General features: G+C 37.2%; 1 protein-coding gene across 7 annotated transcripts in view; it reads left to right on the forward strand.

The window, feature by feature from the left end:
* The window catches only part of TTLL7 (tubulin tyrosine ligase like 7), a 149,724-nt gene that overhangs the window by 1,358 nt on the left and 124,441 nt on the right, over nt 1–23,925 (forward strand). For 4 of the 7 annotated variants that reach the window (XR_003124393.3, XM_025417859.3, XM_025417861.3 and 1 more), the window contains exon 1: nt 8,933–9,113. The gene's annotated coding sequence lies outside the window, so the exon portion shown is untranslated. Of the gene's footprint in view, nt 1–7,822; nt 8,219–8,932; nt 9,114–9,946; nt 9,970–23,925 lie in introns of those variants that run through there. The other 3 variants (XM_025417860.3, XM_049111759.1, XM_035717215.2) reach the window with 3 other exon arrangements.

A 23,925-nucleotide genomic window follows, 5' to 3' on the forward strand; every position in this document is an offset into this window, starting at 1 on the left:
GACAAATGACCACAAAATAATCTTTTATGAATTAAATGATTCATTTTTGTGATATAGTCTGGTTTTGCTCATTTCCATGTTCTTGGTTTTATTTTTAATATTTAGATGATAATGAGCATGTAAAATGCTAATCTATTTTGTTTTGGCAGTGAGTTATAAGGAAAGAATAGGCAATAATGTTAGCGAATCTATTTTTACTCACTAAAAATGCAAAGTGATCATGTGGATTATTATTTGATACCTTAAGGAAAAGAGAATAATAGCCTTTGGAAGATAAATGTTACCTCATATTAAAAACACTTTTAAAATTTGTATCATTAGATGAATTTCACTAATTATTCTCTATATCCTGAAAGTGTTATGGAATCTGTTAGTCTTGGCAGTGATTTAAGCCAAAAAGCAAGGTCAGAGGCAGTACAGAAATATATTTGATAGAATTATTTTTTATGAGTCATATTTTCATTCCTTGTACTTCTAAGGAAATTACTCTTCTTGGAATGTGAGAATGAGCCAAAAGTTTTGCAAGCTTAATTTTGTATTATTTGCTTGCCAAATGGAATGGGTTTTCCTAAGGAATTGGCCTGGTGATAAAATGTCATATGTCTGGGATACTTGCATCCACAAGTAGGATAGAATATACCAGTTTCTCTTAGTAAGGCAGTAGGGTGGAACAATGAGGATGGGAGCTTAGGAATCAGAGAGAGCTAGATTTAGAAAAACTTGGACTTAAGTCCCACTTTGGCAATTTCTAGCTTTGTAATATCAGGAAAGTTACTTAATATACTTAAAATTTCAGTTTTTAAATCCATAAGATGGTAGTAATGTGGTCTCTTCATGGGATTTAAGTGAGGATTAAATGAAGTAAATGAAGTACTTAGTATAGTGTATCTTGCTTATTGAAAAGTGAATAAAAAAGAACTGTTATTATAAAAAATAACTATTAATATTAGCTCCCTTATTATAATAATCTCTACCAGGATCATATTTCTCTGGATGATTTAGGTTAAATTATTTACAATTTTTTTCTGGAGATGAACTTGACTAAAGTCCTGTTATTAAAGTTATTAACAAATTGATGTTATAGTCTCATCCTTAAAATAACTAGACAGGCAAATTATAAGAAAAAAGGTGTCTGTCATTGGGAGTAGCACACAGAAAGCCTTAAACAACATCCTTGATGAAGTGAAGAAGTGGCGTTGCCCTGGATAGGAAGGACCATGTTCCTTCTTCAAATCATACCATTTTTGTATGGGAACTTTGCACAAGTCTGAGGATCACTTTCTTTGCTTGAATCAGATAAGTTTGTAGTCTTTCAAATCCAATCATAAAATCATAGAGTCAAAGTCAGTAGGACAAATATTTGAGAGTTTTTATTTCTTATCTGCCTTGATGGCAATTGATTTTGAATCATTCCTTCCTGAAGGAAAGAGGGATAACATTATGGGTTATAAACTAGATAAACTAAACTTTAATACTTGGACCAAACTTTGACTTCTTATTTGACTCTGGAAAATAGTCCTCAGTTTTCTTTTCTATCTAACTTTGATTACAAGATTGTTTCCTTAAATTTCAGCAGCTGTGGGCAAAAATGGAGGCACAGTAAGTACAACAGTTGGTATTCTTGCCTTCTTGTTCCATCTTTTCTAGTTTTTTTTCTTCATCTTCTCATGAAGTACCTTTAATTGCACTCAGTGTGTTCCTCAGTCACTTCAGGGAGAGAAATGATTTTGGCTGGAGTTGTCTCAGAATTTAGGACATCCAGTTATTCTAGAGCATTTGCCATTTCCCTTCCCCTCTGCTTGAGCTTACAGGAAATCAGATTCTGTTGCCACTTTGGGTAGTGTTTCTCTCTAGTTTGCCAGTATTGCTGATCCCTGCAATAAGTTACTATCCTTAAAATGGGCCCAGCTGAAATTAGGAAAACAAACAAGTAGCAATAAACCCCAAATTAAACAAAAATATTCCCACCCATCTTTGTTCAGGGAGGTCCCAAATATTAATATTTTGTGCCTTTAATGCCTAATTGAGTTTCCAATAAAACAGGTTTATTTATTTTTTATTATTTATTTATTCATGAGAGACACACAGAGAGAGGCAGAGACATAGGCAGAGGGAGAAGCAGGCTCCCTCTGGGGAGCCTGAAGTGGGACTTAATCCCAGGACCCCAGGATCACAACCTGAGCCAAAGGCAGATGCTCAGAGCCACCCAAGTGTCCCCCAATAAATCAGGTTTTAGTTTTTCTTCAGCCCTCACCTTTCCAGGATGTGAACCTGAGAGTTGGACCAGAGGACAACAATGTGAGCAAAAGATATCAAGCTATATTCCAATTCTGGCACAGAAGAATGGTTACTGAATCAAGCTTGTGTGCTTGAGGTTTTTTGTTTGTTTCTTTTATTTTTATGTATTTATTTTTGCCTCAGGATGAATCTTTTTTTTTTTCCCCAGGAAATTCCTCAGTCTGTCATTCAGATATATTCTTGGCAGATATTAGATTTCCAGAGAAGCCCTAACTGAGCATGGACTACTTGGGCTTAGGTAGGAACCCTAGCTTCATTGCCCTTTATGTAACCTTTTTTACAATATGAAAAGAGGTGTTAGAACATGTAATAATAACTAACAGAGATAGTCTTTTTTTTATGCAGGTAGAGCCTGCAAAATAAGAGAGATGACTCAGATCACATGTTCACTTCTATGTTGACATCTCAGCACCACATACAAACTCTAGAACCATGATCCAGTTCCAGAGAAAAGGAGGGAAGATTTTGCATTGACTGAGATTAAATCTTTACTGCCTGATGGACTAAGAAATTTAAATAAAAGTTAATTTGGATTATAGATAAACATATAGTTAGGCTGAAGGGAGATTCCGGGCATAGGTTGACATGAACACAGTTTCCTTTTCTTTCAACCTTAAAAAAGAATGGAAAAAACAAAACAAAACAAAACAAAACAAAACAAAAAAACCCAACCCAACCCAACAACAACTAACCTAAACAAAACATAACAATGGAAATGCATAGAAATACACCAAGAGGGGCTAGAGCGTTAGGATTCCAACATACCAATTTGATAGAGACAAAAACATTCAGATCATAGCAAGGAGAAATACGGAAATGCTTAGAAGCTTTGGAAAACTAGGGGTCCCTGGTGGCTCAGTACTTTGGCATGTGCCTTGGGCCCAGGGCGTGATCCTGGGGTTCTAGGATCCAGTCTCGCGTCGGGCTCCCTGCATGGAGCCTGCTTCTCCTGCTGCCTGTGTCTCTGCCTCTCTCTCTCTGTGTCTCTCATGAATAAATAAATAAAAATCTTTAAAAAAAAGAAGCTTTGGAAAACTAAACAATATACACTAAAACAATGGGGAACAGCAAAATTGAATTCAGAGGAAAATGTGTTGCCCTTAATTGTGGAAGCAGAAAGGTGTAAATAAAGAAATTAAGTACTTAATGAATCCAAGTAAAAATAACAACGAAAACAAAACTTTTGAAGAGAGAATAAATATTGATAAAAGCTGAAATTATTAAAATTATTAAAATAAATAAAATAGCAGAAAATAATAAATTCAAAGACTGATTCTTTTAAAATACCAATAAAATAGATCACTACTATGTGATCCTGATAGGGAGAAGAGAGTGAAATAAAAATTAAGCAAGACTAACAATGTGAAAGTAGGAAAGACATTAAAAGAAGTAAAATTTTAAGTTATTAAAAGTTAAATACTAAAGGTGACTCTGAAGCAGTACATTAAAAAAATAAAAACCTAGAAGAAAAGAATAGTTTCTTAGGAAAAATACATTATCAAAAACAATACAGAAAAAGTGAAAATTTAAGTAGGCCAATTATTTTTTTTTAAAAAACCCTAGACCAATTATTATAGAAGAGATGGAAAAAGTGATTAATGGTCTCCCATTGAAAGAGGCAGCAGGCAAATGGATTCACAGCTGAATTTTTAATCTGAATTTTTAATCTAATCAAATATTATTTAAGCTGTGTGGTACTTAGAAAAAGACGGAAAGTTCTCCAGTTCATTTTATGAACTCAGAAGATCTCAAATAGCAAAGCCAAAGAAGGAATACGACAACAACAATAACAAAGTGTGGGCCAATTTCATCTCTAACTATAAAAGCCACATGTTTAAATAATATATTAGAGAGTATAATAGAGGAATGAGTCAAAAGACTAATCCACTATGACAAAACAGGCTTTATTTGAGGAGGGAAAGGCAGTTCAATTCCAGGAAGTCTATCTACATATTGATTACATTAAAAATTAAAGGGGAAAAACCCAACCATCATCAATAGATGGTTAAAAGACATCAGATAAAGGTCAAGCAAGCGATGCCAAGGGAAACTTGGAGCAAAACAGGAACAGAAAGAAATTACTTATGTAATAAAGTAAGCCCAATAACAAATCTTAAATGGCAAAAATTAAATCTTTCACTTAAAATCAGGAGTGAGACAGGCATCAATCACTATGAACACTTGGATTGGTGATTCTAGCAAATGTAAACAAAATAGCAGGTATAAATAACAGGAAAAGAGATAAAGCTCCAGAGGCTGTTGATATGCCTGTTTTCTTAAAAAACCCAAGAGATTCTCATGAAAAAACAAGTAATAATAGAATTTAGTGTGTTGGATTAGTAAAAAATAAATTACGGAAGCAACCAATCTCTATTCAGGCAAAAATCTTATAGAAAAGGAAATGGGAAGAATATTTCATTTGGGAGACAAATGCCAAAAAAATAATTTGGTATGAAAGCTGTAGAACACATATGAAAAAAACTATAAAAATATTCTTGGGAAATGCAAGATAAAATAAAAACAAATGAAATCTATTATGTTGGATGGAATGACTTACTGTTATAAACCTGCTAATTCTCTAAAAGTTAATACTTAAATTTATTGCTGTTCTAATTAGGCTCTTTTTTCTCTTATGTAAAGCTCCAAATATCCACATAGAAAAGTAATTGTGAATGAGGATAATCTTTAACTTGAGGATTATTTGAAAACTTTTCAGAATGACCAAACTAATACTGAAAAAGGCAGTAACAATTTAATAAATACATTTCTGTAAAATAAATGTGAATACTAGCCTCCCATTTCCTTTTCAACAAGTGATGGAGTTAAAGGGTTAAGTCTAGGAGACTGGATAGTTGTGAGACCCACGTTGCTCTTGTCCTGTATGGTGTGGTCAAACTGGTCAAATGGTTGTGCATTAAGAATCACTTACCGTGCTTAATAAGAATATCGATTCCAAGGTCTTACCCAAGAGTTCCTGGAATCAGAGTCTGCAGCAAGTATTTAGAAATCACTGGCCAATTCTATGCTCCAATGATCACTTCTTGTGGCAGAGTCTCTTTTCTGAGCACAGAAACCTGGAAAAGGATATCCAATGTTTCCACTGGGAGGACTGTCATTTAAATCGTCTTTGAGAAACGATGCATTTCCTTTTATCCTTTTAAGAGTGAAAGTTGAAAATAGATTTTAAAAAACAGAAACAAAATAGATTTTCTATTGTAAGGAAAAAATGCAATGTACAACTTGCTTTGCTTGTAGCAGGAGGCAGTAAAAGTATGTGGAGAGTGATGTCATGTACTGGTTTGGGTTTGAAACCCAGCTTTGCCACTTTCTAGCTGTGTTGCCTTTGTTACCTTTGAAATTAATTGTTGTGATTCTCAGTTTCTTTATCTATAAAATGAGGATGAAAATAGTACTTCACATAATAATAGTACCTCAGAAATACTAAGGTTGAAAAAGTGATAGCTAAAAGCAAACAGAAATAACACTATTAAATATTCCCAAGAGTAATTTAGGGTGTTAATGTCACCACATGCCTTAGTATGTGGCCAACACATAGTAGGTACTTAATATTCTTTTTTTTTTAAACAGTAATCCACAGTTAGATATACATTTTATTGATTTCAGTACCTATGTGTACTAAACTGGGGGCTTGAACCCATGACCTGAGCCGAAATCAAGAGTCAGATACTTAACTGAGCCACCCAGAAACCCCAGGTACTTCATAATCTTGAATCGAAGTTCAGCATGGTATGGCTTGCACTGTAGTTCTATCAAAAATGTTAACTATTTTCTTTCTCTCTAGCTCTCTTATCAGTGTCATTTAAAAAGTAGTAGTATTTGAATGTCCCTAGGTCACACTGGTTTTGTAAATACAAATAAATTCACCTTAATACTGCTACCTAAATAAGGTTTAATAATCATCTAAGTTTAACCGACCCAAGCTCTCTTATTTATGACAAGAAATCCTCAGCTGCCTTTCCCAGGTGCTCAGGAACAATTCCATTTATGCTCTGCTGCTCTGGCTCCTAGTCAAGTTATCTTGACCATGTATTGGATGTCAATGCCCTTTATGAGAATATATCTCCAGTACCCTTCCTTATTAGTGGCAAGGTTGCATGAAGGTCTATGGCAGAATGGGTGAGAGAAGACCCCCTCCCCTAGCTCTGTGTCACTACAGTCCAAAGTAGTATTTTTTATACTTGGAATCCTGCAAAGTCATTTATGAAAATAATTCCTCAGTTTCTGGCCCTAGCTTCTTTCCCTAATGGGTTCAAAAGCATTTGATGTCTCTGGGAGAGGAGGGAATGCAGGCATCACACTATCCCTTCATTCTTTTTGACAGTTTCTCAAGGCCACTGGCACAAAATATCCCCTTCCTTCTTCATTCAGAAACATACCCTCCAAGAAGTTCAAGTTATATCAACAGATGGCCAGCGATGTCACTGGTAACCAGGTTCTAAATCCCAGTTTGGTCTCAGGTAAGCCACCTGAGACCATATCCTTCCTTCTTATGTCCCTGTCAATCAGAGAGAAAATACTAATTCAAAAGGCATCTTGTCTATTCCAATTCTGTTCTTTTCTTGTCTCCTTTGAAAGTGAAACAGCTGTATGTGGAGAGAAGAATCACACATTTCTGAGGCTGAGGCCATCCTGGCCCTGAGTCACACATGCCTGGCCTCACTAGGGATCCAAGCACCTAGTTCTTCAGCAACAAGGAGCTCTGGGGATTTCTGTTTTGCTGGTACTGATGTGTGAACATTTACAATAACAGTTAACACAGTAACAATGGCACGGCGTAGGGTAACAATTTAGTTTTACACTTTTTCTTTTCAAAAAGCTTCCTTAACATGGTATGAGAGTTATTAATGCCTTGTTACTTTAAATTCTGGTAAAGTATATGAGGACTTATGGCATTAAGCCCATTTAAAAATTCTTACTCCTTTCTGGGAAGAATAGTGCACAGTGTAATATAGAATCATAGTTTAAGTGTAGTATAAAGCACAATGTAGAGTCTATGATGATCTAAAAATGACTTTAAAAAGGTACTGGATTAACAAAAAGATAACAAAAAGTTCCTCCTCACCTTCACGTGACCCTAACCATGCATTTTTTTTTTTTTTAAATGATGTTTCCAGGTTAATTCTGAGTGAAATACAGCCTCCTCTTTCTGATCCCTATTCCTAACCTCAGGAGCCCACCTTAGAAATTTAAATGTCCCTTTCTCCACCATGAAACCTAGTTTTCACAAAGGAAGGATTAATAAACTTACATTCAAGGGCCAATCATGGATATGGTAAGGCTTAGTGTATGTTTCCTGGAGCATTCTAAGTGGAAAGGCACTAGTCAAAAACTCCAGATTGCAGTGCTTGTTCTGCTACTCATCATCCATGAGATGGTGAACTCAGCACAACAAACTTTCTGAGCTCAGTCTATTTTAAAAATAGCGATGATATCACCGATTTTACAGGAGTTTTTAGAGTAAACGAAGGAATAAAACTGGAAACACTCTCAGTGTAGTGTTTGGTCCATCGTATGTGCTCAATTCATGTTAAAAAATCATGTTAACTAAAAAAAAAAAAAGGACAAAGCTTTCATTCAGAGTGAATGGCTCTGAACTGTGGAATTTATTTGGGGGGGGGAGTTATTTGGAGAGTTTTTTTTTGCCCCCTTGAATTATATATATATTTTTTCCCTTGAATTATATTTTAAAGGTAGTTGTCAACTGTGTTTTTTTTTTTTCTTCCCATAAGGAAAACTGTACACTTGTCTCCATCCTCACCATGCTCTGAAAATGAACCTGCTTGCTCGAGCCTGGTTGTGAACGGGTCAGAGGCCACAAAAGCGCTCTCAACAGAAGTCTACGGGATGTCATGGCAGGAGCTTCGCTCTCCAGCTCTATGAAAGTGCATTTCACATAAAGGTATGATTTCCTCCCCACTCCCAAGACACTTCTCCTTAAAATGCTCAACAATGAACCTGACACGTTTCTGCATTTCTTTAATAATCTCGTATAGAGCCGTGAGAAGGGTCTCCTAGATGTACGTTTTCCAAGGCAGGACGGGACATTCGTGGAGCTCCAACTCTGGGATCCTTATTTCCCCCCGAACCTCCAAAGAGCACCTGCGGGACGCGGAGGTGGGGTGGGGGCGGGGGGTGGCTACTGGATTTTATTTGCTAACTTTCCGGCTGGGCTCGGATGCCGCTGAGTTCTTCGCTCCACAAAGCAGCTTGGGTGAAAGAGATGCCCTTGGAGGACTCGGACGGCGCCCAGGGTCGGTGCGCCCAGGACGCGGCGCCGCGGGGCCCCGCTGCGGAGCGGGAGCGGACGCCGCCCAGGCGGGGCGCGCCCGTCGCTAGGTCCTCTGTTCGCCGCGTTCGGAAGGAGCCCCGAGCCGAACCAAGGCAAACCCGGAGGGGGGCGCCCGGAAAAGCCAGGCCCCGCGCTGGGGCCGCAGCCCGCGGCGCCTGGCGCCCCCGAGCCCTCGCGGCGCCCCGGGAGGCGGAGGATGCGCCCCCCGCGCCCCGGCCTTGGTTCCTCCCGCCCGCCCCGCCCGCCCCGCTCCGCGCCTCGCGCTCCCCCGGCCGCAGCCCGCGGATGGTCTGGCCGATCGGTAGCCGCCACCCCCTTCGGCAGCCGCAGCTGCTCCAGCTGCTCCGGGGGCAGCGCCCGAGCCCCGAGCCCCGAGCCGACGCTGCTTAGGGCGGCAGGCGGGCGGAGGGGAGCCCCGGGCCGGGGGCGACGGGGAAGCGGGGCAGCCGCAGAGGGGCCGCCTGCAGCGGGGAGCCGCCCACCGCGCTGGGCTGTCCTCGCCCCGGTGAGTACCTGCTGCCCCGGTCCTCCGCGACCCCCTCCCACGGCCCCCCACCGCGGGGTGTCGGCCCCGCACCCCCTCCCCCTCCCCCACCCCCACCCCCACCCCCACCCCGGGACGGTCGCCGCCCTGGGGACCGGGCTCCCGCGGGAGCAGCGGAGCCGACAGCTGCCACTGCTGGAGCTAGTGATTCAGCACCATCCGTGCCCCAGAGAGATTCGGGCACATGGGGGAGGGGGTGGGGGGCGAGGTCAGTTTGCGGCGCGCTCCCCCCAGTTTCTAGGCTTCAGAGGTACCGCCCGGGCGGGCGGGGTCGGGTCGCTGAACCCCGAGGCTCCCTGCTGCTTGTTCCCTGATTCCGTCCTTTTCCCAGAGCGTGGTACAAACCAACGTGAGTGTGCGGTGCAACCTTTATAAAGTGTGTCACATTAGTGTCTTTTTCGTACGTGTCAGAGAAGTAGGGGGCCCTGGTCTACCCCTGTCAGTTTCTTTACTTCTTGCTCCATTGGAAGCATCGTCCACTCCATTTTTCGTTGGATAGCATCCCCCCCTCCTCCCCGAGTGTGAAATAGATGCTGTGTCCAAGTTGTCTTGTGTTCAGAGTAGGTTTGCTTGGTCTTGGCGTAGGAGGGAAAGATTTAAGGGGAGTGGGAAATAATAATTTCAGAGTCTAGACACTTCCTTTTAGGTATATTGTTTCTTTAAGTCATCACAACAGCCCAGAACTGAAGGTGGAGAGTGAGGAAGCCTGGAAGTTAAATTACATGCTCAAGGTCACAGAACAGGAACTTGAATCCAAGCCTGGCTGACTCCAAAGCCCACGGATCTTCCACTGTTTTAAGGAGTTGTGTGTCCAAGTGTAAGCGAACATAGAGATGGTCCGTCCATTCGGTATTAAACATAAACTTAATTTTCTTAAGTGTGATCTCAAACAATAGCAACAACCTGTAAACTTATGGTATGTGGAATTATTGTTCTTTTAGTAAGAAAGAGCTTTGAATTAGGTGGGGAGAAAAATCTATTTTCTTAGAAAGCACATGCCAAAAAATAATATCTGGACTACATTGCAAAGGAGAGCTAGGTCATAGCAGGAGATGTTTAACACATTTTTGGCAGTGATATATGGTGGGTGCTCAAATGTTGGAAAAATCAATTAGAAAAGTAAAAAAGAATAAAAATAAAAAAGACCAGAACACCTGGAAATCTTTTTCTTGTTTAAAACTTAGCAGAAACATTTGCAGGAACAGTTACCTAGTTCGTGGGTGTGTGACTGAACCGTTTTTGTGAGATGTGTCATCCCATGATAGGGTGATAGATAAACCCAGACTATTAATGTTATTTGATTCATTTTGACTGTGGTTTGGCTAGGAAGTGATAACTCCATTTTACAGACCAAGGAACTGAAATACAGAGAAGGTTCAAGATCATATGGCTAGTAAGTGGTGGAATCTGGACAAGTATTGACTTACAAAAAAAATATATGTGCTGTAGCAAAACGAAGTTCTGTATAGTGGGAAACTGCATTGATTTGTTTTTGCTCTGCCCTTCAGAGTCAACAATCATATTGACCCGCGTGCTCTTCCTGAAAAAATAATGGATGCTGGGTTTTTCTTTGTCTGTTGCTTGGCCATTTGATTTGCTTTCATTTATGATTTATGTATTCTCCCTTAAGATGTGAAACTCTTGTTGATGTCTCCAGAGGCAGGTTGCTATAGTACAAATGCTCATTATCTCTAAGTACTGGAATAGTATTTGATGGCAGATAGAAACATAATTATCTTTGTCCGTCATTTCTAAAGTATTGAACTATTTACATTGGAAAATTCTTGATGAGGATATTGATAGACTAAAGCCCATTGCCTGAATAAGGCCATAAAATGGAGGCACAAATATGTTGTTCACACAGGACTATAAGAGAAATAGGATCTTGTGATGACTCTTAAATTTTATTTCTAGGAGGTAATTTCTTTTTGTTCTTTGTATGGCTGTAGACTATATCCTGAACCTTGGGGAGGCATCTTGCAGTCCAGGCTGTTTAATTACAAGGAGAATGGCAGAATTGGTATGAATAAATAAGCTATGAAAACAAAACAAAAACAAAAATGATCCCACTGCTATTTGAAAAAAAAAAGAAAGTACATGTCCTAGTGATGAAGGGTCAGTGGAACATTTTAAAACAGAGGCAACACATTTTATTTAGGTAACATCACCAAGTATGAATATAACACCAACCTGGTTTTAGCACTGCATCTTTTCTCACTCTTCTCTCTTTCTGTATATGCATTTGTTGAATGACTACGGTCTGCAGACCATTCAAATTCTTGACTTCAAGGAACTTAACATCTAGCTGGGGAGGTATTTACTTACACATGAGTAATCAACAAAATAATTAGAATTGGCCTAGTACTGGGAGAAAGTGGTGCTATAAATGCTGTATCAACACCTTAAGAAGGAGAAATTGTAGAGGCTAGTTTCGTAAGAGAATCAGGAAACTCTTCATGGATGGAAGTGAATTAAATCATTCTGCCAGATGGGAAGATTTTGATAGGAAAAGAAAAAGTCAGACAAGGAGGTTTAGCTAAGTGCTTATATATTGTTTGAATATACAGTGACAGATTGTGAAGAACCTTGCATATCAGGCTTTGAAATCTGCTCCTCGTCTGGTGGTCATAGGGAGCTAGTAGTGTAGGTTACTAAGCAGGCCAAGTTTCTCTTTGGCTGGTCTTGCTCACATTCTCCATGTTCTTTGTTCCAGGTGCCCTTCCAGTAAATGCATAGTTCTTGGGTACTGATATTAAAAGGACTAATTGTCAAAAAAAAGAAAAAAAAAGGACTAATTGTCAAGTGAACCCAGGAGGAGTTTTCTTTTTCTTTTTCTTTTTTTTTCAGGAGGAGTTTTCTATGCAAGTAACATTTTTCCTCTTTCAAAGAAGTTTTTTTTTTTTTTTTTTTAGATTTTATTTACCCATTTTTGAGAAACACAGAGAGAGAGAGAGAGAGAGAGAGAGGGAGGCAGAGACACAAGCAGGCCACATGCAGGGATCCCGAGGTGGGACTCCATCCTGGGTCTCCAGGATTGGGCCTTGGGCAGAAGGCGGCGCTAAACTGCTGGGCCACCCGGGCTGCTGGAAGCTTGCTTTTTTTAAAAAGCTTTCCCGCTTTCCCTTTCCATTATAGAATTATGAACAAATTGGAAACTATAAGAATATAAAACGGAAAAAATGATCATACTTGTAACTAAAGACGTGCACTATTAATATTTTGATGTGATTTTGGTATTTTCTTCCATTATTTTTTCTGTTCATGATTTTAATCATGGTATGTATATTACTTTTAAAATATTTTTACCTTAAATTTTATAACATTAATTTTCACTTAACTAAAACTGGACAGTGAACTTTAAAAATATTTAGATAATTTTCTATTAGGTAGGCTAACATTACAAATTAACTCTAAGATATTGACATATTATTGTTAGTGGTACTCACTCCTGTCTGTGGTTCCTCAGATTACACTTTTTTAGGCAACCTCTTTTGATTAGAAAAAAAACAAAACAAAACTATTTAAATCATGGCTACTGGGCAAAATAGATGAAGGGGAGTAAGAGGTACAAACTTTTAGTTATAAAATAAATAAGTAATGTGGATGAAAAGTACAACTTAAAGAATATAGTCAATAATACTGTAATTACTTTGCAAGGTAACTACACTTGGTATAGTGGTGAGCGTTGCATAATATATAGCATTGTCGAATCACTGTTTTACACCCAAAACTAATGTAATATTGTCCGCCAGTTGAAAAAATCATGAGTAGTAGGAGAAAGGTGAGTAGTTGGGGCCCGAGGAGAGAAGATGTAAATAGTTGGAGATCCTGTTTGGTGAGAGCCAGCAAGAGAAGTCACTTGCAAGAGAAGTGCCAGTCAGAGAAGGCACTATATGATGGACTACTTTCTGGTTTTAGCTTTGTATTTGTGGACCTTAACTTCCTCCCCTCAGGCATCTATTCCCACCCTTATCTCTTTCAAATTTCAACCTCTTCCGTCTTCCTTTATCAGATTCCCAGGTCTCCACAGCTTCAATATCCTGGCAATGCAAGGCATATGAACTCACTCCTGCACTGTAATTTAGAGAATCCACATAGATGAGGGTGGGAATTTCTGACCTTCTTCTGGTTCTCAGCAGAAGCCTGGTTACAAGGTACAACAGAGTATAGTGGACATTGATGACTTCTGCCCCCTTGGATATTGCTAGAGACAGCCTCTGAGAACAGGTGGCCATTGAGGGACACAACATTCCCAGTCCCCTGGGCATTCATATGCTTCCTTCCCTTTGTTCCCAGTAACCCTCCACCAAAGGAGATTCCCCTCAAGGAGGAGAGAGACTATGCCTCCTTTACCACACCAGTTGTAGGGATGAGTGACACTATCTCCTTTGCTTTGGCCAGGTCTCTTATTACCCCAGTCTCTCACCCATGTTTCCTTGGGGTCCCACCCCTATCCTACTTGGAATATCAGAAGCCATTGAGGCAGGGAGGCCATTAATTGTCTCGGAGTTTCTGAGGACTAGTGGAAGGGGAGTCACTGGGATATGAACTTATCTTGAGGGCACAGGTAGAGAGCAGAGGCAGGTTCTTATAACGTGCCATTAGTCTTGGGAGACCTGAAAGGAAATGAAAATTGAAGCATCAGCTTTACAAATCCAAAATAGGCACCCCGCCCCCCCTTTTAAGACCTGACAGATGATTCCTCGTGGAAGCTGGACATTGAGGTACACAGTATTTTGAAAAGAATTTGTCCTGAGCTTAGTTGAGACCTATTACTTAAAGCAGTTTCCTTAAGCTCTTAGAAAGTGGTTTATTTATTTACATTCCTTTTAGGCATTATCTGTCAGAGTTGAACTGGGCTTAGCCAACAGTTTTCCTAGGATTAGTTTAGAGTTTAAAAACTTAAATTGAAATAGGCTTGCCTGTTTATTCTCCATTACCCTATTTCTGTTAATTCCCATTTGAACATTTATTGGTTAACATACTCCTGCCCATAATACATTAGGAGTATGTTTGGCTTTTTGACAAAGCCAAAGTGTTGGGATTCTTTGGGCTCTGGGAAGGTGAGTGATAAATTTACTCTTTTTTCCTTCACTTTTTACTTGCAAGTAACTGATTGGCCTAGAGGGTTCCTTTGACTCCTTTGAAGGTTTAGAGTTAGGTAGTCAAGTGATCATTGGGTCTTCCCTGAGGCTGACTGGAACGTCTCTGAGGACTCCTTCCTTTTGAAATTGATAATATTCTTGGTTCGCTGGGTATGCTGAACCATCCACATTATTTGATATTTATGTATTTATGTATTTATTTATTTTAAAAGATTTTAAAAATTTATTCATGAGACACAGAGAGAGGCAGAGACATAGGCAGAGGGAGAATCAGGCTCCCTGTGGGGAGCCCCATATGGAACTGGATCCCAGGACCCCAGGATCATGACCTAAGCTGAAGGCAGACAGGCGCTCAATCACTGAGCCATCCAGGTGTGTCCCCACATTATTTGATTTTTAAAGATTGTGCTGTGGCTCCGGAGCTTCCTAACTTCTATGTGATTTTGTTCTTCCGCTTAGCCATGTGAAATGGAACATTATGTTTGACAAAGGATTATTTTGAACATTTTTATCTCTTTTACTCACTACTTTGCAAAGTCTGGCCTGCGTCACAGTCACATCTAATTCAACAAGATGGCATTAGCTTATTTTTACATAAACTCTCCTTTCTCCATTAGCATATTTTCATGAAATTGACTTTTTAAAGTAAATTGAGCATTTGTAGATTTGGAAGATGGAACAGTAGTAATCCAGGAAACAGCTTCAAGATTATTTTGAGGCTTTTTGTTGGATTAGAATTTTAGAGCTGCTTAGATGTACCTCTCTTTTAAGGTAAAACCATCTTTCTTTTGTAAGAGAAGTGACCCCACTTAAAACTTGCTTGTGTAAAATTTGCTTTAATTGACGTAGTCCTAATACTAGGTTTGACAGGTTTTGTGAAATGAATGGCCATATGTGTGGAGTATTGGTAGGAACAGTTAGCAACTGTGAATTTAATTAGAATCATTGCATTTGATAGGAAAATTTTCGCTTGTAATTTTGTTAATATTTAAACTATTTTTTTTCAAGGTACTTAATAAATAGAATCTGTAACCATGTGTGATATTCATAGTGATTGCTAAAAAATCAGGACAATAATTTTAGCACACGTCTCAGTTTATATTTAGAATCAGTCAGTCTGCAGTTACTCAACAAATATGTGCTCGCTACTTTATGGAGAGAAATGATAGAAATTGGACACTTTCTATAATCAGCTTAATTTACATGAAATCAGATGGGGGCATTTTGATTTAGCTTTAGGTTTGATCACATGCAAGATGATAATACTTAGTTGCTTAGCATGTCTCAATCTAGAATATTAGATACTGTTTCTTCATTTCAACAATATAAAAAATCAAGTGAGAGGAAAAATACAGGTGTAATTTGCAAGCACAATCATAGTAGGATTAAAAATTGATCTATAGCTAGCTGCTCCTTTAGATACCAATTTTGACAATAGATGCTAGTATTTACTATTATATGTAAATAAAAGGATGACTTTTATTCATTTAATAGATAGTTTTAATGGTTTACTTCTTTAAGGGTATTTGAGGAAAGAATAACTTGTCAAACTCAGTGATTATTCACCTATTTATTTATTTGTTTATTTATTTATTTTCAGATTTTATTTTTTATTTTTTAAGTAGGCTCCACTCCCAGTGTGGAGCCCAATGTGGCACTTGAACTCATGATGCTGAAATCAAGACCTGAGCTGAGATCAAGAGTCAGATGCTTAACTGACTGAGCCACTCAGGTGCCCCCATTGAATACTTTTTTATAATCTCTGACACCTACATTTAGTTCACATCAGTGTCTCCCTTGGCCAACACACACATTTCAGCCCATTATTATTGGAAAATCGAAACAAGTTTTTTCTGTAACTTGCTACAGAAATTAAAGGAAAGTAGACATGTTAAATACTGAGGAAAGTTTGAAAGTTATCAGTTAGGTTATCAGTGCTTCTTAAAATCAAGTGGACTGTATGTATGTGGAAAAACATTTTCACTTGTCAAAAATCAGTGCCAAATGAGTATTTTAGGAAGAAAGAAAAGTTTACTGCTCCATATGTGAGGGGGCTGTCATTTCAGAATAGGAGGCATTTTCTTTTTTAAAAATTTATCTTGGGCATGGAATATGTGATAGCTATTTTCATCTTTAACTAAGGAATTAAAAGTTAAATGTGTTCCTCTTTGGTTATAGTATAGCATGTTTACTTCAATAACATGCCTGAGAGTATACCTGTGAATTTTGTTTTTAGAATCCATAAGGAATCAGAAAAAATATAAATATGAACTAAGGTTCCTAAAGTGTAGCTTCTACTGGGAATAAAATTAGCAAATATACTTAGCAATATCTATGAATATGTATATTTAGATTTCCAAATAAAATTACCTAATGGTCTGGAGCTTTCCTCTCTTTGATATAACTGTACATATTATGGTATTATGAAAAGGATTATCAGGCTTTCTAGAAGAAAACTGTAATAACTTTTTCTTTCAGAGTAATATGAGAATATTGTGATTTATGTATTTGTGTGATTTCTGACATAGGCATTCCACAAATGCAGCTTTTTCTTCCACTTAATACTGTTATTATTTTTATATAATTTTTTATTGTGTTAAAAAGCACATTACATAACATTTATCATGTTAACCATTTTTTTTAAAAAGATTTTGTTTATTTATTCATGAGAGAGAGAAAGAGAGGCACAGGCAGAGGGAGAAGCAGGCTCCATGCAGGGAGCCCCACATGGTACTTGATCCTGGGTCTCCAGGATCACGCCCTGGACAGGGGCGGCACTAAACCGCTGAGCCACCCGGGCTGCCCTTAACCATTTTTAAGTACAGTTGGTAGTGTTAAATATATTTATATTGTTGTAAAACAGATCTTCAGAACTTTCTCATATCACAAATCTGAAATTCTATACTCATTAAACAGCAATGAGTTCCTTTCTCCCTTCCAAAGCCCTTAGTAACCACCATTTTATTTTCTGTTTCTATGAATTTTAGTACTTTAGATACTTCGTATAAGTGAAATCATATAGTATTTGTCTTTGGTTGATTTATTTCATTTAATGTAATGCCCTAAAGGTTCATCCATTTTGTAGTATGTATGAGGATCTCCCTCCCTTTTAAAGCTTAATAATGTTACATTCTCCCTCTGCCTGTGTCTCTGCCCCTCTCTCTCTCTCTCTCTCTGTCTATGAATAAATAGATAAATTTTTAAAAAATAAAAAAATAAAAATAAAATTGGGAACAAGGTAAGGATGTCTACTCTCACCACTCTTATTTAGCATAAAACCAGGAGTTCTAGCACTTGCAATAAGTCAAGAAAAACAATTAAAGATTCATTTTAATTTTAATATATTGGAAAGAAAGTATCCTGGTTTGCAGATGAAAAAAAAGAAGAAGAAAAACTCTCAAAGGATCTACAAACCTAGATCCAAAATGTGACTTCAGTAGGGTTTCAGGATACAAGATCAACACACAAAAAAACAATCACATTTCTATATATTGCTGACAACAACAAATGGAAACAAATTTAAAATGAATGTCATTTACAGTTGCTCCAAACAAAATGAAATAATTAAGTATAATTCTAACAAAACACGGGTAATATCTGTATAATGAAAATTATAAATTGCTAATAAAAGAAATTAAGGAAGACCTAAATCCTAGGACATTCCATGTTTATAGATTGGAAGAATCAACACAGTAAAGATGTCAATTCTCCCTAAATGGGTGTATGGGTTTAACACAATTCCTATTAACATATGGTTAAATCATAGCAACTAATTTTTACACTGGACATTTTAAAAAGTGACTCCTCCAAAATAAACATTCTATCAAAATTCAGTTTCACTTGTTAATTACATTAGTCATAATAATTACATGGTCTCAAAAATAATCACGTGGACTTTATTTTTTTTAAGATTTTATTTATTTATTCATGACACACACACACACACACACAGAGGCAAAGACACAGGCAGAGGGAGAAGTAGGCTCCATGCAGGGATCATGCCCAGGGTCCCCAGGATCAAACCCTGGGCTGCAGGCGGTGCTAAACCACTGTGCCACCAGGGCTGCCCACATTGATTAATTATTGAATATTGAATGAACCTTGCACACATGGAATAAATCCTGTTTGATCACATATATACACACATATTGTTGCATTCAATTTGCTAAAATTTTGTTAAAGATTTTTGCATTTAACTTTATGAGAGATATTGGTTGTGCTTTCAGTTGTGCTTTCTTTATTTGGTTCTGGTTATTAAAATACTACCAGCCTCATGTGGTGCTAAGAAATTACAATTTGTTGAATTTGGGTGTTGTGTCAAATTCAAATATCTATAATTACCTGAGCAGGTTATTAAAATACTTCTTTTTCCAACTACATATCTCTGTGAGGCCAAATTTTTTCATATGCTTCCACCTAAAACAACTTCTCAGAATTAATGCATAAGCAGATTTGAGAATCTGTGCTCTATGAATCAAGATGTTAAAGATATTTTTTAAAAGTACAAAGCACCACTTTTTGTTTTGAAAAAAGTTTTTTAAAAATAAAATATTTTTGTAAATGCATAATGGTTTTTAATGGTTTTAAACATGTATCAGGTTTACGTTCTAATAGGGTAAGTATTGATGGGTATAACCTGCAAAAGCTAAAAGTCAACAAAATTTAAAGAGGGTAAAGAATTCCAACATCAAAAAACAAAACAAAACAAAAAAAAAAGAGAACCACTACTAAGACAACCAAGGCAGAGAAAAGTGAAACCAAAGGCATGGACATGTGCATCTCACACAGGCATTGGTTTTATCAAGTTGTTCCATGTGCTTGTTTTCCTTTTTCTCCACTAATACTTTTATTTCACAAAAGATGCTTTTTCCTCCACACTTACTCACCAATATGTACTTCTCTTCCCTAGGATAAGTATGATAAAAAGACCAATAGAACTTTCTAGTGCAATCTTTATGAAATGAAATTCCTCAAAATTATCCCCATTCTAAATTTAATAAATCCATGTATCTATATATAACTGTATTTTAAGTTATGTTATAATAAATAGAATAAAATATTAATTCAGTGATTGCTTATGTAAGAATGAAGTAATTTAGACTATTTTGTAAAGAATTGACTCAAAGATAGCCTAGGACATATTTGAATTACTGTTCTTTGATTTTGATTATTGTAAATGGCTTTTCTTTTGTACCTTTCCCCAGCACTTTATTGAGTATAACTTATATATTGTATAACGTACAACTTGGTGAGTTTTTACAAGATTTTGATAAATAGCATTTGAAAATAAATAGTTTGTAATAGGATAAACTTCAAGGTGAGATGAAAAAGAATCTGAGAATATGAGTAAAGAAAACAACAAAATGAAATGAGCTAGGGGAACCATTAGCTCACAAAATCCATGTTCTGAAATCCTGTATGTTTATTAGAGCTGGGCACACATTTAATTTGAGTTTTCTAACTTCCAGGCAAAGAGGAAAATGCAAAAAATTTAGTGGTTGGAAAACTCATCCATGAGAAAAACAAACTAACTGCCTAAGAGGAACACAGTTGTTTCTGTCTAGAATCCAGAATGAAATATCTGCTATAGTTTCTTTAAGAGTGGATTCAGTATAGTGTCATACAATTTCCTCAATGCCCTGACATTGAAAGTCAGCAGGATTCATTGGGCTGTTTTTTATAATGTCCTTCATCTAGGCTCTGTGTCTCTGGGGGAAATAACCTCTCAAGATCTGATTATTTTCTTTTCTAACATGAAAATAACATCCATTCTCAAGAGCATTGTGATGTGAGTAAAGATCGTATGTGCTCAATAAATAACTATTTTTTTCTTAAAGCAGTTCTGTTAGGGTGGCCGTGACCAGCAATGAGGTACAGCCCAGGTACGTAGCTCTCTGATAACCTGGCTTAATCCAGGAATGGACATTATAGTATCTCAAAGAATGAAAGTTCTGCATATCTTTTAGGAATTCCTTCATGCATATTATTTTGAGGGGCAATGCATCTGAGGCTTTGTTTCCTCAAATTATTTGTTTCAGTCAAGTAAAGAATCTCATGGTTTGAGAATCTGCTGGGCTGATAGGAGTCTACCAAGTATATGTTACCTAAATAGAAGTCTATTGCAGCACTAAAGTAGACTAAAGGAATGTCCCTAGACTAGTTTTAAAACTTCCCTTCAAGTCAGTTTTGCAGCACAGGAGAGTGGGTGATGCAATTCCCAAATTTATGATGTGGAATATGGCTCTAAATGCTTATTTGAGGTAGCACAGCCTTATATACAAATGAAAGAGGTGGAGCTACCACTTTTACCTCTTTTGCAGAGAAGTGTAATTTTTTTTTTCTTCAGGCCAAAATATTTTTTTCTAGAATGTTTTTTAAACCATCAATCAATCTCTGTAGAGGGAGCCTGAGAGCAAATTGTTGGGGTTTGGTAAATTCTCACTTTGTAAAAGTTGAATTAGGCCCTGGATTTTTTGAACAGAGCAGTAAAATTAGTTTGTAGTAATTTTGCAAGCATTCCAGAAGGTTAGTTTTCTTCCTTAAGTAGTCTTTTAAAGCTAATTATCAAAACAATGTAATTGGTGTTTGATTTTTAAAATCTTTTGAGTCTTTGTTAGAGTAGAATTTTCTTTCAGTTGTAATCCCTTGAGAATGCCTTAAGCAAGTCCTACAGTTTGTATCCATTTTCTACATCATTAAAAGCATTCTAGAGCTACCCACTAGCACTAACTCAGATTCACTGTGGTTGTCTGTAGGCTTCTGAGGCTAGAGCAAATTTTCCTTTCTTTTTCCTAGGGCTTGCAAGACCATGAAAGGCCCAGATCTTTCTTGTCCAAACTAATTTAGTAGGAAAGTCATGGTCTTAGGTTTGGAGTCAGTTAGGTACTTTTAATATGTGTTGAACTAATGAATGAGTTAGAATCAAGTTTATATCCTAGCCCCCATAACTGTTTCTGAAATTATAAGCAACGAATCTGATAATAACATAGCCAAATGTCTTTCATATGAGAAATTTCCATTTTCATCACTGCCAGATTAGAATGTCCAGGTTTAAATGCTCATTTTGGGCAGCCCGGGTGGCTCAACGGTTTAGTGCCACCTTCAGCCCAGGGCCTGATCCTGGAGACCCGGGATCGAGTCCTGCATCGGGCTCCCTGCATGGAGCCTGCTTCTCCCTCTGCCTGTGTCTCTGCCCCTCTCTCTCTCTGTGTCTCTCATGGATGAATAAATAAAATCTTAAAAAAAATGAAATAAAGGTTCATTTATTTATAATAAATACAATCTTATTAATTATATAATTATTAGTTATTAGTAATTACTAATATGCAGTATTATATGTATAGTAAAATAAATTTTAGTTTTCATTTACTTCTGCAAATATTAAAACACATCTTGCTTTATTGGGATACCTTTTGGTATGCTTTTGATTTAATGTGATTCTTAAAAAATGCATTATAAGGTGAATTATAAAAGTCATTTATAAAAATATTGGAGGATTGAAAGATTAGATTTATGCCACCTATTTATTATTAATCTTGCTTTCATGGTTGGATTTGATAGTTTCTTACAGGAAAGCTAGATGAATGTTTGATTTTTGGCAAAGAGCATTTCTTCTCTATTATGTGTAAAATCTCCAGTATGCCATTTTAAAGAGTGATTAAGGGGGGCAATCTTTCTCCTTTTTTTCTTTCCTTTGTTTGTTTCTTTCTTCCTAAATGACTGTAATTTATCTATCTTTATTTGAGTTTTGGATATGGTTCTGGCTTAGGGTCCCTTGGTTAGGTTGCATCCTTTAATTGGTGGGTTTTTGTCTGAGGAGCCAGCTAAATGGACTGGGAAGCTGAGAAAGAAGAGCTGGTTCATATAGTCCCCCTGGGCACATTCGTAACTCAATCTCCCTCTCTGGTTGGTGTCTGCATCATTTTTTATCCTGATGGCCTGCTTAAGCAGTTGCCTCAGACTCCATAGTAGACGAAAGCTTACTATTTTAACTCTGTGATGTTTAGTTATATATTTAGTAGGTGAGATAAATGTTATACAAAATCTAATGCACTGAAATGAAGAAAGTAAGAAATTCACTGCTTTGTTATAGGGTACCTGGAGGGAGTTATATTTAATGTACAAACTTAAATATTTGGTGTGAAATAGTCACATAACTCTTGTTAATGGAATTAAATGAATAAGGAAAACACAGTTGTACACCTGAGTTTTCCAATCTTGAGACAACAGTATGGCTTTGGAAATTATTACATGTACCTTCCCCTACCTCTTTGCCTAGCCCCAAAGGACCACATTTGAGTTAAGATTCAAATGTAGCAAGCTCTGAGTTATGTTTACTTACAGTACTCCTGTCTGTGCTCCAAAAGGAAATACTTGGCTTATGACCAATTTTTACCTTCTTTGGGCATCATCAGATCTGTGGATGCTGCTGCCTGTTTCTCCCCTAGATGAATCAGCGTTGCTGTCTGCCGGTTAGCTACATCCATGGCTGGCCTTTGACTCTTAATAGTTGGGCCCATAATGTTAGGTGAAGCTGCATAATGTAGAAGATCGTAGAGCCATTTAATTTGGGTCAAAAATTTGAAACAAAGAAATGGTATGTGATTTTCTTTTTCACATGTTAAGATTGCATAAATTTATAACTAAAAATTCGAAGGTTCACTTTGCAGAAAAACTGGCAGAATTTTTCCCATGGATTCCTGAAATAGATTTTTATGGAGCATGCTCTCTGGCATTCTTCCAATTTTAATTTTCATTTCTATCTTATTACAAATTTAAATTACTTCTAATGTTAAGTAAATTTTAATTCTAGTTTATTTAAATTTGTATGTTGTTTCCATGCTCCCTGGTACTTACTCGATTAAATGTCTTAGTTACTCAGATTACTGTGACAATATTTGACTTTAGGCTGGTCAGGAATATAAGATATTAAAATCATACGTATGTATATTTGTATACATATGCTTATATACTTGAATATATAATATATATATTTTGGTTTTTGTTTTTTTAAAACATTGAGAGGCTTATTTTCTTTTTAAGATTTTATTTATTTATTCATGAGAGGCACAGAAAGAGAGGCAGAGACACAAGCAGAGGGAGGAGAAGCAGGCCCCATGCAAAGAGCCTGACGTGGAACCTGATCCTAGGACTCCGGGATCAGGCCCCGAGCCAAAAGCAGATGCTCAACCACTGAGCCACCCAAGAGTCCCTATAATATATATTTTTAAAATACCTTTTTGAATAATTAAATAGTCCCAATATTTCAATACAGTCAAGAAATAGGAAAGACTTAAATTGCCTTTATTTAGATGATTACAGATGAATAAAAGACTTTGATGGTGTTAAGAAGTTAAGATTGAGAGAGAATAAATGCTTTTTTGTTTTCTTTGGATTTGCATTTTAGTAAAATTGTTTTTTTTTTTTTTTTTTTAGTAAAATTGTTTTTTTCCCTGTTATTCATAAAATGGAATGTACTTTTATTTGGTAAGTGTATTTATTTAATGTATTTTATTTGGTAAGTGTTTAATGAATCTATTTTAATTTAATTTCATAGCAAGTATAGAAATAGGAATTGGAGAAGGTGTTTTAATGTTAAAAGAGATAAGAGAGTGGGGCGCTTGGGTGGCTCAGCGGTTGAGTGGCTGCATTCGGCTCAGGGTGTGATC

Source organism: Canis lupus, chromosome 6, assembly GCF_003254725.2.
Source record: "Canis lupus dingo isolate Sandy chromosome 6, ASM325472v2, whole genome shotgun sequence".
NCBI classification, from domain to species: Eukaryota; Metazoa; Chordata; class Mammalia; order Carnivora; family Canidae; genus Canis; species Canis lupus.